We start from the raw sequence: 15,844 nt of genomic DNA, 5'->3' as shown, positions 1-15,844 counted from the left end.
TGCTGCGATTTTCACGCTTGCGCTCCCCTTTTCGGCGCACATTTATTCCATGAATCACCCTGTATATGTCTTAATTCGCAGCATTATGTAGTCATTGCCACAAAGCCTTATGAATGAACATTACAGGTTAAATAGACAAATGCTTTCCAGTACAATACAGATCTCCACATTTTCATTGCACACAGTTGTCACTTTTTTTTCTCCCTTTCTTTGCATATAGGGTATCATGGGATAGATATCTGAATTAATCCTTGAAGAGTCTGGAGGATAATGTCACCAATATATGACATCCGGCATACAAAAGAAGAGTTTATTCCTAAATAATCAGTTATTATCTTACATGGTGTCGATCACGATCAAGTGGTCAGAACGGCCACCTGACAAATCTAGGCTCCGGTATCTTTTGTGTAGTGCTTACCAGTTCTCCATAACTTCAACATTGTGCTATGATGTGTAAATTACATGCGGATATCAGGCACATTAGAAAAAAGGAAAGGAGAGAACCCAACTGTAATCTCTGCCCGTCGTCATATTGCTCAATGTATTTGTATGGGGAATAAAGAACTCACTAGTCACTCTGCTGCGCAATCACTATGAATGTACTCCAACGTATGAAAATGTAAAAATATTGTACCAAGCAGAGTACAATGTACATATCATTAAGATTGTGTGTTTGTTGGGAGCAGGTAACACTCCTATAAACTGTTTAGCTTTCACATGATTGGAGAAGGAGTGAGTAGTATTATCCACCTCTACTTTAAATATTGCTGGGTAGACCATGTAATGCAAAAGTCTCTTGGCTTTGGCCAGGTGCTTAACAGAGTTAAAAGTTTTCTTTGATTTAGTAGGTCTTTCCCATAGCCGTTAAATAGCATGATCCTGCAGTTATCTCTTCATTTGATGTTGCCTATATTCTTGCTTTTCTCATGAGCATTTCCTTAACAGGATATCTTCAAAGCTCAACAATAAATGTTCTGGGGGGTTGATCAAATCTTGGTTTTCGGCACATGATTTACTATGTGCTCTCTCAATTTCAAATAGTTTTCCTGGTGGAAGGGATAACAGTCTTGGAAGAACTTTCTGGAGAAATTCAATAGGTCTACCTTTTTCAACTTCTTCAGTAAAACCTGTGACTCTGATGTGAGATCTCCTTGAATAGTTTTCTTGTTTTGTTATTCTTTTATTAGCCATTTCCAGCTGGAGAGTTAAACCGGCTATTGTTTCCTCTAATGTCATACTCCTATCCTCAGAATCAGATACTCTGTTCTGCAACTGCCATGGCCATTGTTTAAAGTGCATATGCTAATTTTTCAATTCTAGAATTTTCTGCTTAATCTTCCCAATAGATAAAACCATTCCAACCATTATATCCATGAGGTACTCTTCACTTGAATGACCCTATGTTCTGGAGTGAAAGCGGTTTTTCTTTTTGTCTTCTCTTACCTATTTGGAAGGGCGGTTCTGTACTGGGTTGTACGCCAGGCTGAGGGGCGGCCAATCATCTGCACTGCATTGAATCTGTCATTGTGGCTCATTTTTCCAGGATCTTCACAGGGCTAATAGAGCTAAGCCTTTAAGCTGCTGACTTTTCTGCTTCCAGATCTAGAACCATCGCACACATTTTAGCTTACCCTTACCTCCTATGTTACCCTCAACAAAATGAAAAGCTCCTTGTTGCTTCTTAGCTAGGTTTGCATTAATTAACACCCACATACAAATATGGGGTGTACAGTACAGTCTGTTGTGTTCTTCACATCAGAGCCCATTGCAGCCCTTCCTATTATGAGTATTTGACTTATTTTCAATTGCCATTGAAGGGATTCACACTGTATGGCAGTGTAGGGCTATCTATTGTGTCCTTCGTATCTCTGCCCATTATGACCTTTCCTAATAGAAGCATCACATGTATCTTCTACTTGGAAAGGTTTGACACTGTATGGGGGTACAATACTGTTGGTTGTGTTCTTATTTGGAAGTGTCCATCGCACTAACATGCTGTACATTTATTTTCTTGAGGTCCAAGTCCTTTGTTGGCTCTACCAGTGCTACACATCACTTTTGGGGGTCATTCTCACTGGACAGCTCCATGGAGTAGGAGAAAGGTCAGGGGTTCAACAACCTTGGTGATGGAGTGCAGGTGCAAAAGTGCAAAAGAAGCCAGCAGACAACACCATCATTATATGAGAGGCGGGGGTGGTCTGGGGTTATAACCTGCCTATGATCTTGATGACGAGGCTGTTGTTCAGAAGTGCCGCAATGTTATTCATATTAAGTGCAAGGGCTTTCAGGTTTTCATGAACCCACAAAAGGCCTGGCAACAGCATGTCTATCCCCATACCCTGCACTCTTGAAAGCAGGGGATTTGTTTAGAACAGTGCAGCTGGAAGCAGCATTTACGTCTCCTATAGAACAATGTGTGACTGTTAAGGAGGATGGTGCAAAAGGAGGATGGGGCGGGGAGGATGGTTGTATAGGTCAAACTGCAACAGGGTCTCGGTCTAGTATTTTGTCTAGGAACAACCCCAGCATGAACAACGCACAACCATTATGTGCATCCTGGCACTACATGAAATAGGACCCATCACCTACATATTGCACTGCCAGTGACCTTGAGAATGCCTAGAAACAATCCCCTGTTAAAATGGTACACATTCTGTTGAAACACCTGGTCACTTTTAAACGGTATAAAGAATGGTATACAAAGGGCAACATGCCTGACCATGTTTACATCCTTGCTGGTCTTCTCCCTCCTCATATCTCTACTTTAGTCAGGCAACTGTTTCTCACAGCTACCTTAGGCCAACACACAGCAACTCTGACAACACACAACTCCTTGCCAAGGGTAGGATCCCTCTGATTAATATGGACTCATTTCTACATTTGACAAACCTATTTATGGGGGAATTCGAAGCAACACATGCACTTGCGCCCAGTCCAGATGGCTCGGAAAAACGTTCTTCTCTGGAAATGTTATATAGATTACATTTGTGTCATCTGGACTTTCAGTAGTGCAGCCTTACAGATGCTCACCCAAAAACTCAATGAAAAACGATTTGAGATTGAACTTACATGCACCACAAGTAAAAACAGTATCACTTTCTTGGATCTGGAAATCAGTATCATCAACAACTACATTGTTACCAAAACTTTCAGGAAAGAAACAGAGATTGACTCTATGCAAAAAGTGGACACAAAAAAAGTCTAATTAAAAACATACCTAAAGGGGAAATGGTACACGCTGAATGCAATTGCAGTAACATACAAGACTTGGATAATGAGCTCAATACCATCAATGAAAGATTCAAGGCCAGGGGTTACCATTTCCAAGACATAGAAGCAGCAATGCTTAAAACAAAAGCAACAGCTACAAAACCTGTTGTTAACACCAAAATCCAAGCACACTAACACTGGGAATCAGTTGGTTTGCTTTGTCACCACATTTTCTGCACAAAATCCGGAGAATCATAACATTGTTTAAAAGTACTGGAATGTTCTCAATTTAGACAACGATCTTCAAAATTATGTTACTGACAAACCAACTATAGTTCTCACTGAATTCCAAAACATAGGCAACTTAATTAGTCCCAGTTTTGGAACCATTTGGTCATATGGCTACCAAAAACCTGCAGGTTTTTAAAATGTGGAACGTGTTATTTTTGCAGTTTTGTTTTAACAAGACCACCAAATATGCGACATCCAAAAACAAAATCATTCAAGTACAAGGGTTTTTGAACGGCAAATCTCCCTACTTTGTATACTGTATCATTTGTGTGTGCAACGCGAGTTGTGTTTTCGGATACGTGAACATCTTTATGCCATTAAGACTAATACCCAGAAATCCCCTAGCCAAACATTGGCTCATGGAACATAAGAGTCAGGATATAAAAGAAATAAGATCCTTTGGCAACAAGAAATGTGGCCGAGGGATCAGACGCGGTAATAGGCTTAGCGCCATGAGACAAAAAGAGGCAAGACTCATCTTTAAATTCCAAGCTAACAAAGAGGGTCTAAGCATAGATCATGAATTACATGTATTTATCAATCCCTAATGTTAAGAGATCTGATAACATGTTTCTCTCTTCCACAATTTGTGGCAGTGTCTTTACCTGTTTATAGGCACATTTCGGGAATGTGAATTCTAACAATGTTTGAGTATATGAGCACATGAACCAACTGTGTACTAGAACTATGCCTTATCTCACCCTTAACCCTGTGGGTTTTCTGTTAAATATGATTATGGGGTTTCTTTCTAATATGGTCTCATATAATCATTATATATATTGCAGCAATGGAAAAGTGCAACAACCAAGATTTCAGCATAACGGTATTGCCATATCTCGTATGTAACACATCAGGTTCTTTACACAATCAAATATAATTTAATATGAATACTGAAATGTCTCCCCACCAGTGTGTCTGCTCATTTTCAGGCTTTAATTGTTAGTGCATTTAAAGTTGCTGTGGGTGCTGTACAGCAGAGCTGGCTCATGTGCTATCACACCGCCTATATAAACAGTAGCTTATCATAGGACAAATTACACATTTTGTCTCGCATTAAATTTTACCCCCGTGTGGGGACATACTTTCTACCCCAATTCTTCAAAATCTTTTACGCAACCCACAATGTTGTGCAGAAATTCGCTGACACATGGCCACCAACCATTTATTCAATATTATGGACAATTGCTCCTGCCACATAGTGATACCATAATAGCAGAATCATCTTTATACAGACTACTCACCAATGCTCATCTATAATTACAGTAATCGTGATGTAAATTGATCTACAGCAACAAAGGCACTATATAATCATCACAAGAGTTTGTTTATCTAATACTTCTTATTAAGTGCATTCAAAGATTCGTGGAAATGCTGATCCAATATGGTGCCCGTCACTTCAGGACCACACTCAATCCCACGAGTGGTCCCTCTTATTTGCTGACCATAGGTCTTTACTTTAAATTTAACAGAATTTTATTCGAAATTCATTCTTGTTTCCTATTAACTCGTGAGGTTCCAGTTCATTTATTTGTTCATACAAATCATGCCGTTGCAATACATTGGAATGCATCCCCTAATGGATACAATCAGATTGGGTTAATGTAGCATCATACAACAAATATTCATAATGTTATGTATGTATTCGTGATCAATTTGGGAACACACAGTTATCGCTGGAAGTAGTTCGAAGTAATTCTAAGCATGAAATCTCTCTTTTCAGGTAGCCATAGGTATACACTGACACCATTTGTATTTGTATTTGTTTATTTATATTGCGCAGCCTGCCCACGGGCATCAGGGCGCATGTTTAGAAAGGTAGTTACAAGCAAAGTGTTACATAAGGCAGTTAAAAGTTACAATTATATATACATAACATATATAAATATATAAATGCATTTACAAGGGTAAAATACAGATGCAATATATACCCGGTAGCCGGGAAGGTGCAGCATGCAGCCAGTGTTACATAGGAGTAGCCGCCAGAGCGTCTTGCTCGTGGAGGCAGTGTTTTGTTCTGCTTTTGAAGGATTGGAGGGAGGGGACATTCCTGAGCTCATTAGGTAGGGAGTTCCAGAGTTTCGCCGCCAGTACTAGGAAGCTTATACCTCTGGCAGTTTGAAGCTTGAAACTGGGAATGATGAGTGTGTGCGCTTGTGCAGATCTTAAAGGTCTGGAGGCTGTGTGTTGAGTGAAGCGTGCTGACAGGTAAGCCGGTGCAGCATTATTCTGTGCTTTGTGGCTAAGAACAAGTGTTTTGAGGGTGATTCGCCGTGCAATGGGAAGCCAGTGTATGTTGCGTCTGGTGGAGATGTGGGCGCGCCTGGGTATGTTAAGAACAGCCCTGATGGCGTTATTCTGGGTTACCTGAAGTTTATCAATGTTTCTTTGGCTCGTTCCGAGGTAAAGGGCGTTGCAGTGGTCAATTTTTGATAAGATGAGGGTTCTGGCGAGGATAAGGCAGTTGTCCATAGTTAAGAAGGGACGGCAAGCTGTGATAAGTTTACACGTATAAGCGGATGCTGAGACTACTGAGTTGGTTTGTCTGTTGAGAGAGAGGGTTGAATCTAGGTAAATACTGAGGGTTTTAGTGACATTGGTAACCTTGATAATGTTGTCATCAATGTTGAAGGCCTCATATTTACTGTCAAGTTTTGCGAGTTTGGACTGAGAGCCTAGGATGAGTAACTCGGTTTTCTCATCGTTTAGGCAGAGCCCGTGGTGGGCCATCCACGCCTGGATGACAGTGTAAACTGCATTAAGTGTTTTGGTGTCCGTTACATAATCACCAGTGATAGGGAAGAGTATCTGGGTGTCGTCCGCATAATTTGTGTAGATGACACCCAGATGGTCAAGAATATCAAAGAGTGGTTTAGTAAATACGTTATTAAGTGTCGGTGATACGCATGAGCCTTGAGGGACTCCGCAGGGGACGTGAGTTGGGTCAGCGGCGGCAAGTGGTGAGAAGACCCTCATGGATCTGTTTGCAAGGAATGAACTGATCCATGAAGTAGCTGCATCAGAAAAGTGGGCGGCAATTTTGAGGTGCTGGCAAAGGATTTGGTGATCAACCAAGTCGAAGGCCGCAGAGAGATCCAGTAGGAGTAGGAGCGCTTGTTTGCCCTTGTCTTTCAGATCCTCAATTTGGGATTTTAGATCTATCAGAGCTGTCTCTGTGCCGTGTCTCGGGCGGAAGCCAGATTGTCTGAGACCTAATAGGTTGTTGGTATCGAGATAATCTTGAATTTGTAGGTACGAAAGCACGATCCAAGATTTTGAGGAGGTAGGGCACCGTGGTGATAGGCCTATAGTTGGTGGGATTGCTAGGGTCTAGGTTGGGTTTTTTGATCAAGGGGATTACCAAAGCATCCTTGAGGTTGTTTGGTACTATGCCAGATTTAAAGGATGAGTTGATGAAGGAAGTGATGAAGGGAGCGAGGTCATGCGCTGCTTCCTTTACGACTGGTGCTGGGCAGGCGTCACCTTGGCAATTGGATGGTTTTAACTTCATAATGATGTTTTCCACTTCCTTAATGGTGAGAGGTGAGAAGCTAAAAGGTTTGAAGGAGTGTTCAGGGGATGGGATGTTGTAGGATTGGGGATTACCTACTGAGTCCAAGAGATGGGTTTTTTTGGCATTGATTTTAGCTTGGAGTGTAGTGATTTTGTTTAGTAGTGCTTTTTGTATGTTGGCGCACCATTTGGCGTCAGGGGTACACGTGTCGAGAGGAGCAACTGGGGACTCTAATTCCTTGAGGATTTTAAAGAGTTCCTTAGTGTTGGATTGTGCTTGTATGATCCTGTTGTTGTACACTTCTTTTTTAGCCGCTAGTATGGCTTCCTTGTACGAGAGGGTGATGGATAGGAGGTTAATTTTATTTACTGGCGTAGGAGAACTTCTCCAGAGAGACTCCGCTTTTCGTTTATCTTTGCGGAGTTCTCGTAGGTGTGGGGTGAACCAAGAGTGGTTGCACGGTTTTTCTTTGCGCTGTTTGATTGGGGAAATGGAGTCAAGGGCTTTTAACATCGCTCGGTTGTAGGTGTCCACAAGGACGGTAGGGTCAGCGCAGGTGGAGGAAACCGAGTTCAATAAAGGGAGGATGAGTGGGAGTAGTTTCTCGGTTGTGATGTCCTTTTTGTTGCAAGTGAAGGTAGGTGGCAAGGTACAGGGTTTGTCTAGGGGTGGGCAGGAGTTGATAGAGAATGTTATTTTATGATGGTCGGACCATGCACACTGAGATTATATTTAATGCGCAATTCATGTCTGAAACCCAGTCTAATGTGCGTCTCTTAATATGGGTAGGTTCATTGACATGTTGGGTGAGGCCAAAGTCGGATAGGACACTTGCTAAATCTCAAGCTTTGGTATCTTTCGCATCCAGGTAGCCCAAATTGAGGTCACCAAGTATAATGATTTGGGATTTAGGCTTAGTACTAGCTGCCAGGATGGCAGAGATATCCTCTACGAATGTGGATGTGTGACCAGGTGGCCGGTAGATGAGGTGCACTGAAGCGGTGTGATTAGGTGATATTGGGAGTTTAATCGAAAGTAATTCGGCCGAGGGCAACTGGTGGGCGTTGACAGCTCTCAGATTGAGAGAATTCTTGAATATGAATGCTAATCCACCCCCCTTGGTTTGATTGGTGTCCCTGTCGCACCTAATGATAGAGTAGCTGTCGGGGCTGGCGAGGGTCAAGGCAGGACCTGAAGCAGCATGTAACCAGGTTTCAGTGATTGCCAGAAAGTCAAGGTTTTCGGTCACATTGAAGTCTGCGATGTCTAGCGCATGAGCAGGGACAGAGCGGGCGTTAATGAGCGCACCTTTGAGTTTAGCTTGGGAGTTGGGGGTGTTGGCTGGGGAGGCCTCTACCGTTAATGGGGCTGCTAGGGCAGGGGTATTTTTCTTAATGGAGTTGGCCGGATTGTCCCTACTGTCTGTGTTCATGTGATAGGACCAATGGTGACATCTGGTTGCTAGTCTTTGGTTACGAACTGAGGTGACAAGGTTTGCTTCATAGCCTTGGGGATAAACAGCTAGGTAGGCATGGCAGTGAGGGTTTATCTGCGGTGGGTTTAGGCATATTAGTGTCAGGCAGGAATGAAGGGTATTCGTAAGAGGTGATGCAGTTCCGTGGTGTAGAATGTATGCTTGGGGTGTAATGGAGGCGAGAGCCAAGCCTAGCATTCCTGATGCGCGTATGGCAAGGTTGGTTAGGGATGGGTTTGGAGGTAAAGTGTTGTAGCCACAGGGCTGGCTCATTAAGATATGGGTTTAGCGCTGTCGTGTTGTAGGATGGGGGTGAGCGCAGTAGAATTGTAGAGGTGGTGGTCACCAGATTATGTTGAATGGCCATAGTGGGACCAAGTTGCGGTCTGGTTAAGGCCAAAATGGTGTACAAAGTGGTGTACAGTAAGTAGAGGACTAAGTGTGGCGAGGGCAGATAGACCGGCTGAGAGGTGATGGGGTCTGGTAATGGGCATTGCAGGTAAGTAGTCGGGGTACAATGCATTATTGAAAATAGTGAAGCACAATGTGCCGAGGAGACCTAGTGGAGGGAGGGTGCCACTGTAGATAACTGGCAGTTAAGCATAATGAGGAGGGACAAATGGACCACGATGAGAGTCTATGTATTGGGCATAAAATGACTTGGACACGACGAGGCAACAAGTCATCTCAACATGGTGCTTATTTCGGGATGACTCATTTTAATGAGTGATCCTTCTTTGTGGTCTGTTGGGTCGACATCCTGTCCTATGCCGCCCCAGACGGCATATGGTGGGTGGCTATCATACCGAGTAGAGCAGCAATGATACAAAGAATACATCTTCTTTAATCCTGCAACACAGGAAAGGAGTGCTTTAGCTCACATACACAAATAAATGTTGCAGGCTTTGGATTCTCAGCAGACAATGCCACAGCATCTTTATGTTCTTATCTCTAGGAAATCGGAAAACAGATCGCGTTTTGAGCCTTACGATGAGCTCCCATTCAAAGGCACATTTAACTTGAGAACTGACCAGTGGTGATTCCATTATCAAGTATACCCTGTTATTTGGGGATATCCCTCACCTTTACACTTTTATATTAGAATCGACTTGGACGTATTTTAATGCAAGTATCATATTGCATCAATCACCTAGCCTTAATATCTTTTCTGTTTATGGCCAGCATTCTATAATACAAGGAATAAAGATCCAGATATGATGAAACATCGTTTGTGTGTTTCCCTATTCTACATTTAGAGGAATTCTACAGTTACTCACTATATAGATAGACTAGCGCACTAATGCCACAATGCATGCCTTTGGGGGAGCCATAGGGTGTATAACATCTCTGTTTTATCCACCCCTCCCTATAACACCATATTACAACAAATGACAAAACACAATAGGCATGGTACGGCAGCATGGAAATGGTCAACAGAGCACACTCAAACCGCTCATCTGTCTTTTGCAAAACCCACAGAAACCTTTCTTCTTTTATGAGACTTTTTAGGATATCACTTTTTGTTTCTCCAAATGTAATTAGAAATGTTATGTGCAACTTGCACTCATGTATGATTTCTCGAGGCAATATGTGAATCATTAATGCAAAACCTATTTTTTCTCTTGTTTGTTGTCTGTCTTACATTTGTATCATGACTGTATGTGATAATACACAGTACTTGTACTTTTTGCTACTGATCAATCGAGACAAAGCCTTGATGAAGAGCATAGCTCCAAACACCTGTTGGCTATTTTGTCTGTTGACACCATTTGTGTGTTCATTTAGAAAACTCTGTCTGGATATATATCTGTAAATATTATTTGTGTGTCAATCTAGAAACTTTTATTGGTCATACAGGCCATTAGTATTGGCCAACTGGCTTGTTTCCAAAAGCTCAATACACTTTTTTGAATGTTTACTATAACAAGTTTATGAGTATTTGCCATCATTTATTTTTTGGAGTGAGGTGCATATTGAGATTTGGAGTGTGTTTTTATGCATAGTTATCTATTTTGGGGTGACTTTAGGGAAACGTTCCCACCAGTCACAACTGCAACTCCAAACTATTGACAAGTCCCAGGTTGCTAGCGCAGGTTAAGGTTTAATCCCACTCTGTTTGCTCATTTCTACATTTCCTTATTTATTTATGCATTCTTGTTGCATAAATATGAGCAAATAAAGAAGCCAAATATCAAACTGTTCTTTACATGTCTGTCAACAGGAGCAGGTGCTAGAACTGCAGGAAATAAATAAGTCATATCAATTGACATTTTTAAACATTACTAAAGATCATGGGGGAATTCTAATTTCTATGCTGACATACACATACTGTGAGAAGTCAGGCAGGGTCTGCAACCTGTTTATCTTTGGATGTTTAGGACTGCAACTCCCATCATACATACCCACTGATGATTCTAGATTTGATTCATATGAGTTGTAGTGTAAGCATTTGGTGAGACAACAGAGATCGCAAGATATTTAAGACTAAATCTTCCCTAATCCCCTCCCACACCATCCATAGACTATGATCGCTGTACACAATGTCTGATCGCAGTTAAATAATAAGGCACATTTATCACAATGTGTGTGGCTCTGGGCAAACGGGAAATCAAAAAAGATCACACCAACTGACACTACTAACATTACTAAACATCAGAGGGTATTGTACATTGCTATGCTGGCTTATTCATAATATATTTAGGACTACAACTCTCATCATCCTTACCCATTGACTATAGTGGGTACGGTTAATGGGATTTGTAGGCAAAACCTTTGGCAATCCCAAGTCTGTGCAGTACAAATCACTGTCAGAAAACGGCTCCACTGTGGTCTGCCTTGGTCTCCATGGAACACCATTGGAGATTGCACTGTGCGACAAATACCACTTCAAGATGGCGCCTATGCACAGCCAGACGTGCCCCTGCCAAGATGGCCATCATGCACCCACGCGTAGGTTGTGTTGGAAGGTGTGGGGCAGAAGAATCAGATAAACCCCAGCCATGTTGGTAAGACGTGTGTTGCAACTGTTCTCTCTCCAGTGCTACTGTGCCATTTTCTTCCTATACTCTCTCCGCCTACTACTGTCTGCTTCCTTATTCCTTGTCATTCTCCTTACCGTTGAAAGCCTTGCTTCTCCTCAATTCTCTGTTCCTCAAGTCTTCTGCTTTCTTCCCTGCTTGTGCCTTCGTTTTCATTCATCCAACACGGGGGATTTCATCTGGTTTTTCAGCTATCCATCCTATGGATAGAACATACCTTAAGGTTTTTTCCTCCTCTGTGAGGTTTTTCCATTGGGTCTGCAACCCCTTTGGGGGCCTATGCTCGCTCTCGGTTTATTCAGGGACAGCTGTGACTGCCAGAGGGGATAGGCTCTTTCTTTTCACATACAAACAAAAGGAATCCAAACCGGTAATGGAAGTCACTGATAATCACCCACCCTCATAACTAAAGTGAAAAGACACTGCAGTCAGAAACCCCACCCATCTGCAACACGCCCCTTCTAAAACGGACACAGTAAAGAGAAAAGTCAAACATATATGGGACAGTACTGGTCTTTCTACAGCACACACTGCCTGGTTCTGGATGCACAATATGGGCCTCACTTATCAGTATGAGTTTGGCTTGCAGGGAAGTGGATGCCTACTCTTCTAAAGTCAGCAGGACTAACTTGTGTCTTGTAGCCAAATACAAAAGTAGAGCAGGCTGGTGCATGCCATCGGCAGGAATTATAATCACGCAATGTAGAAGGGCAAAAAGTTACAAGGGGCAAACCCTAAATTAGTGCTTTGTACAGCATGGCTTGTCCCTTATACTGGACAGTAATGCACCATCAGTAAATACATTTAGAGGAAGAGGCAACCAGGAAGAATAGTTTGGGAAGAAGGAATCCAAACATATCTTTTACATGGACAATGTTGATAATGGTTCAAACAGGGACCATGAATTGGGTGTATTTCTGTAACTTGTTACAAGATATATTATGCATTACCGACAAAATGTAGCTACCATGGGAGGTGTGGGTACAAAATATGGCCTCATTACTATGTTTTATTTATTTAAGGTATATATGTACTATGCATTATGGTTAATAGAGATACAGGCATTTCAACACGTAGTTATTCTAACAATGTCGTTTATGCAACAAATTCAAGTGTAGAGTAACCCACAATATAAGGTATTGTAACTCTTTCCATCATACATAGTGATTCCATCTTAATCCTTATTTAATAAATAAGTGATAGAACCATAATGACAACCCAAGGTTTTCTTTCTCCCATTGTGAGCATAAACTACTATATTACAGTGATTATTCAATGTTCAGAGCCCACGATAGACACATTTAATCAAACAATATAAACTATCACCTAGATAGGGACCAGATAATATACATAGCATGGTGCATACATGTATCATGTAAACATACAAGTACACTATGAACCTCTTTCTCAAAAAGACACACGATTTTACAACATGCAGCTCTGCTTTTTTAGACTCCAAGCTGATAATAAACTTGCTGTGAATAAGATTTTTTGTCCACTAATATTCATCACACATTTAGGCTCTGCACGCAGTAGAAATTGCACCAGTCCAGGAACCAATAGATGGAAACAATTTTACAAACATATACAGTAAGCTTGATATTTAAACACTACCAGGATGGCACCCGCAAATGCAAGGGGCGACGACACGTATTAGAATGCCATTAACTCACATTATCACATGATTTTATTTCACGTGCTACGTACTAACACGAACACAGAGGTTAAATACAGACAGCCTTCACTTATCTCGCATGACAGGGATCTTTGACCGACTACGACGAGGGTAATTTACACTCAACATGCCAACCAAGGTATGCGCTAAGCCTGGGGTTAAAATTTCAAACAAATTGCTTAACTAGCAGGTATTTGACAATACTCAAATCAGCTTAATACCACCACCGAACAACTTTTCATTTCCTCTTACTTTTTACCAATAGGCAATGAAGTAGAACCACCATTACAGTGGTTGTTTAAATTAAGTACTGCAAGAAAGCAATGTGCAACACATTTACAAGTACGTTATTTATAATACAATTCCCTCACATAAGTTCGTAACCATACAATTACTCAAACCCGCATATTTTCCCTTTAGGTGTACCCCTACCATCATAAGAAAACTCACTGATCACCTGCAGCATATCTAAAAAGAACAAGGATCAACAACACAAATACAGACACAGGCAAGTATGCTTAACCTTTCAATCACCCATTAAAACAATTAATATAGATCAACATGATAGGACCATGCAGTATTCTCAGATCACTCCGAATAATTTCTCTATCTTTCACAGGCAACCATGACGGTTATCCAGAAGAACATTACTATTTACTTCACTTGCAGAACACCAAATAAGATGTGATAAGATACTTTTCATTCAGCCATTAACGACAGAAATGCATGTTCAATTGCTCAATAATAGACAGCCCAATAACTATTTGAATTTAAATAGGTAAGTTATTGAGCCACATTTACGTTATATAAGGAAAATGTTAAATACCACCTACAGTAGCTCTTTGAACACATTAGCAAGACCATCATATTTTTTCACTCTCTCCCTCAAATTTCTGAATTATTAGAATAGAAATACATGATGAGAGCAGGTAACTTTTCAGCTATAATACTTTGGTTTGCTATTGCATGATCATTACTTTATACTAATTATTACTTTTCATGTGCTACTTATATTATTTCCCATCCTTTCTCCCCGTTCTATCTTTATTAATGACTAAGGACTTCTTACATTATTTTTTATGATCTTAGGATTTTGCAATTTTTGTCTGTCGTTTAAATCATGAATATTTATATAATTTATATAAATAGAGGCGAATGAGATAAGACCTGATGAGGCTCTGTATGAAACACATGTAGGCATATGGGAATACGTTTCATCTACTAAGATCTCGATAAAACTGTTTGTATAATAAGAAGGGGAATCAATGGTTTTTGAGGATTACTTTTTGATTCATCCAGAATACATACACAAAGGGAAATGACACATTCTCATAATAAATCCGTTATTAATGAACAGCTATTAGCAAGGTGACATACAGCAACAATCAAATGGGGAATGAATATCAAGTAGATGGAAAACACCCATTGAAAAGGTGCAGAACAACATTTGTGTATGAGACAAAAAGGCAGAAGAAACCACACCTCTAGTACAGGTCAGTTTGCAGAAGGTTAACATGACTCCTTGTCAGCCAGGTGTCCGAAGTTGGTATTACTAAGCTACACACCCTGAGACACACACATACACTGACACATCATGCATGGATGGCACCCAGCGGGGGGGGGGGTGGAAAGGGTTCAGCAGATGCCAAAGGGTTCCTAGTATCCATTATATACTGTTGGCAGTCCTGGGAATAGCCCAATTCTAGTTTCCTATGCTAAATGCTTTAATAAATGGTCCAACAATTAAGCCATTTATTAGTACAGTATTTTGTTTCTAACAAAAGACTACATTATTTGTCAAGGGTGCTCTGAACCTCAGAACTTTGATCCATTGACAGACTAATTGAAATCACATGCTTCCACACGGATGGCCGCAGAGCCCCCTAGGTTCCCAAGATATGATACTAATTGCTGCTTCAAGCGTACATAAGCTTCTAGGCTATATTGGCTATATTTCGAACTATTGTGCTTGTCAACAGGTAAACAAAAGCAAAAAAGGGCAATTCAAAAATACAGGAGGAGGTTAACCCATGGTAGCTCCCTTTTCAGAGGAAACCATTTACTTAACAAAAAAGGAAACATGCCTATCACTGGTGCTACATGGATACAGACAATTTAGGTCTAAAATATAATGTTGTCTTAAGGGTTATTAATTACAGCAGCCAATAGCTCTTAACACTGTTCCAATAGGTAAAGTGTATCCAAAATATTCCCAAAGGCTTGTGTTCTTGTCTGAATTAAATACCCAAATAGGAATAGCCAATATTTACCACACTTTCCAACTCAGTTTAAAAATAACTGTAGTCTAAAATGGAATTTGATGAAAATGAATATGCCGCACAGATGTGTCAATAGATTCATTATCCTGCTCTACCAGTTTTTTTTGTCATATGTCCCTTTATGTCTTGAGTGACCCATTACATTTGTACATGGTGGTGACTATTCAGACTCCTCTGAAACTATGTCATCAGAATTGTGTACATCGTTAATATTTTTGGTCTAATGGGATTTGTGTTCTTTTGATTAAAGTTTCTCATTCCAGAATCTATATACCAGATGTTTATGTTGTGAGTCGTAATCATAAGTCAAAGAGGTTTATTCTAAAACCATCTGATCATCTAATCTTGCACATACTCTGAAATCTC

At 40.8% G+C, this 15,844-nt stretch overlaps 1 protein-coding gene across 2 annotated transcripts in view; it reads right to left on the bottom strand.

Moving 5' to 3' along the window:
- Positions 1 to 15,844, bottom strand: part of ANO7 (anoctamin 7) — a 1,967,083-nt gene that overhangs the window by 1,044,302 nt on the left and 906,937 nt on the right. The window lies entirely within an intron of this gene.

Source organism: Ambystoma mexicanum, chromosome 10 (assembly GCF_040938575.1).
Source record: "Ambystoma mexicanum isolate Mex_15411 chromosome 10, UKY_AmexF1_1, whole genome shotgun sequence".
Lineage (NCBI taxonomy): Eukaryota > Metazoa > Chordata > Amphibia > Caudata > Ambystomatidae > Ambystoma > Ambystoma mexicanum.
This window is presented reverse-complemented; position numbering and strand designations above follow the sequence as displayed.